Source organism: Ictidomys tridecemlineatus, unplaced genomic scaffold, assembly GCF_052094955.1.
Source record: "Ictidomys tridecemlineatus isolate mIctTri1 unplaced genomic scaffold, mIctTri1.hap1 Scaffold_191, whole genome shotgun sequence".
In the NCBI taxonomy this organism is placed as follows: Eukaryota; Metazoa; Chordata; class Mammalia; order Rodentia; family Sciuridae; genus Ictidomys; species Ictidomys tridecemlineatus.
The window spans coordinates 407,931-411,460 of NW_027521642.1; the positions used below are offsets into that span (position 1 = coordinate 407,931).

Genomic DNA, 3,530 nt, shown 5'->3' on the forward strand with positions numbered 1-3,530 from the left:
AACTTCCGTAGACACATAAAGACACATTCTTTTTGACTTTTTGCCAGATGTATTTGTTACTCTCTTTCAAAATTCCTGTTTCCAGCCAGTCTGTCTCTCTACCATGGAACTACTCCATGGGAAACTCCCTTGTATTCTGATGCCCTGGACTTTAGGACAGACCGTAGGAAGCTAAGGGGGAGTTGAAAAAGTCCCATCTGACTGGTCACCATTATTCCAGTGTCCCCATAGTCCTTGTGGGTCTTTGGATTCTCATTCCTATGAAGACCCCAACCTCATCTACCTGGTGTCTCCAGTGAGCACTGTTAAGGTTTTCCTTGGCCCCAGCTATTTCTTGTTCCTGTAGGGCCCTCTGCTATGGTGCTCCCTCCCCTCCCTTGGCTGAGTCCTTCCTGAGCACTCCAGCCAGCCTCCTGTTGGTGCCAAGCTGCCTCCTAGGGGGGCCCTAGTGGTTGAGGTTAGATGCATGGACTCCTAGCCAAAATCTTATGTCTCTTGAGCAAAGAACAAAAGATCCAAATGAAAAAGTCATGACCTTCTACCTAAGAGGCTGCTTGCTCACTGTGTGCTAGGAAAGTACAGTTCAAAATTATCACTCTTAAATATTAAAGGAATAGAACAGGCAATGGAACTGCATACACCCTGTGACCTCAAATACGCAAAGCCATCAGAAACATTGTCTGGGTGACAGTAGAATAGACATGTATAATATCACAATGTTAATAGTGGGTATTTTAAAAATTCTTGGTACTTTCAGTGTTCAAAACTCCTCCTTTTGCAATTAAAACGATGTTTATGAAAAAAAAAACTCAAGTATATTTATCTTCTTGGGAAATTTTATACCCTTGCAAAAGATGGGACACTTTTTTGAGAACTGCCTTGTTCACGTTGCTCTCTGCAGCAGTCTGGGTGGGTCGGGTGGGTGTGCAGAGCCCTCAGTTGGTCTTCTCTCCACAGTGCAGATGGGGAGTTTGCGGTGACCCACATGACCAAAGCGCACCTCTTCTCCACGGGCATTGTGCCGTGGGTGCCCCCTGCCATTTACAAGAGCTACTGCAGCATCAATGTCACCTTCTTCCCCTTCGATCAGCAGAATTGTAAGATGAAGTCTGGCTCCTGGACCTATGACAAGGCCAAGATCGACCAGGAGCTGATGGAGCAGACGGTGGACCTGAAGGACTACTGGGAGAGTGGTGAGTGGGCCATCATCAATGCCACGGGCACCTACAATAGCAAGAAGTATGACTGCTGAGCCGAGATCTACCCTGACGTCACCTATGCCTTTGTCATCCGCCGGCTGCCGCTCTTCTACACCATCAACCTCATCATCCCCTGCCTGCTCATCTCCTGCCTCACCATGCTGGTCTTCTACCTGCCCTCCGACTGTGGCGAGAAGATCACGCTGTGCATCTCCGTGCTGCTCTCGCTGACCATCTTCCTGCTGCTCATCACTGAGATCATCCCGTCCACCTCGCTGGTCATCCCGTTCATTGGCGAGTACCTGCTCTTCACCATGATCTTGGTCACCCTCTCCATTGTCATCATCATCTTCATGCTCAATGTGCACCACAGCTCCCCCAGCACCCACAGCATGCCCCGCTGGGTGCAGGTGGCCCTGCTGGGACTTGTGCCCCGGTGGCTGCTGATGAACCAGCCTCCTTTAGAGCCACAGACTCCCCAGGCCCAACTTGTTATTGGTTGGAGACCAACATGAACGCAGAGGAGAGAGAGGAGGCAGAGGAGGAGGAGGAGGAGAAAGGCAGATGGGTGTGTGCAGGCCGCCCAGCCCCCTCCATGGGTATCATCTATGGCTGCAGACGCCTGCACCCACAGGCCTCAGGGCCCAGGGTGGAGGCTCCCTCTGGGGAGCCTGAGATCTTACTGTCGCCTTGCATACAGAAAACCCTGGAAGGTGTGAAATATATTGCTGACCACCTGTGGTCTGAGGATGTGGACTGCTGCTATTTCAGTAAATTTGGATTCTTCTGCTGGCTCCTAAAGCAAGTCAGTAAAAGCTGTTCCTGCATGCTACATCTTAGAATTACATCAACCCAGAAAAAATCTCAGAGTGAAAACTGAGAAATGAATGTGTATAACAAGTTTTGAGCAACTAAGACAAGCCATTTTGTATTTTAAGCTCTGTATTTATTCATCTGTAGAGTATAAAATGACGTGAAACCTCAAAATTCAAATTGTTCTTGTCTGCAAACCCATGTACCTAGAAAGACAAAATTGGGAGAAAAGAGTTTGTTTAGAGAAATAATAAATCTTGCAACATATCAAAAAATATCCAATGAAAAAATTGTTTCAGCTAGTTCAGTACGTTGGAAATTCCTGATAGCTCCTAAAGTTCTGCTAAAGAAAAGTTTTTCTGTGTGCCTGTCCTTGGAACTCCTTTGATACAAGAAATACTGAGTGAACACTAATGACTGACTCTGAGAGTGAAGTGAAAATCATCTAGAATCAACCAATTTCAATTTGAAGCTCTATTTTCATCAATCTCTCTACTGCAAATAAAAGTAAAAACTGAAAATTCAATCTATTCCTGTGTGCAAATATTTCAAACTATGAGTTCCAAACTGGGTTAAAAACTGAGATTATTGAAATGGTAAACCCTACCGAGTATCAAGAAAGTACAATGAAGAAGTTTTGGAGCTCCTTGTATATATTGGAACTCTCCTGCTACCTCCTAAACCAAGTTAGTAAAAGCACTTCTTGCATGCTTCTGCTTAGAACTACATCCACCAAGAAACAACCACAGAGTAAGCACTGAGAACTGATTGTCTATGTCTAGTTTCAAGCAGCTGGCACAAACCGTGTCTGATTTATGTCTCTATTTTCATCCATCTCTGCAGTGCAAAACAATGTGAACCCTGAAAATTATAACTCTTGCAGTCTGCCAATGATTTAACATAGGAGAACCAAACTTGAAAATGGAGTGTGATTAATGAATTTAGGAAATTTGCTGAGTATCTAAGAAATTCAATGAAAAAAATTTTGGAGCCTTTTCAGCACATGAAAATGTTCCTGTCATTTCCTGATGAGCTGATAGAGAAAGCTGTTCTTAGTGCATCTTCTTAGAGCTACCTTGCCAAGGAACAAAACACAGAATAAACACTTAGATAAGATTGTGTATTTAAAGGATCATGCCTCTAGCACAATCTGTGTTTGGTTTGTAGTTCTATTTCCATCTTCTCTATAGCGCAAAAGAAAGTGAAACATGAAAATTCAAACTGTTCCTGTCTGCCAAACCTTGAACGTAGGAGAACCAAACTTGGAGAATAGAGTGTGTTTAACGAACATATGCATTTTGTGGAGTATCAAGGAAATGTAATGAGAAAAAAATTGAAATTCTTTGAGTACATGGGAATTTTTTGCTAGCTCCTGAATCACTGATGGAGAAAGCTGTTCTTGAGTGCCTCTGCTTAGAGCTACTTTTAGTAGGAATAAATCCCATATTGAACACTTAGATTGGATTGTGTATTTGAAGTTCAAGCATCTAGCACAAACCGTTTTTGATGTGTAGCTCT

General features: G+C 43.9%; 1 pseudogene; it reads left to right on the forward strand.

The window, feature by feature from the left end:
• The first annotated feature begins 938 nt into the window (after positions 1–938).
• Positions 939–2,216, forward strand: LOC144372928 (neuronal acetylcholine receptor subunit alpha-2 pseudogene; annotated as a pseudogene).
• The last annotated feature ends 1,314 nt before the right edge of the window (positions 2,217–3,530 follow it).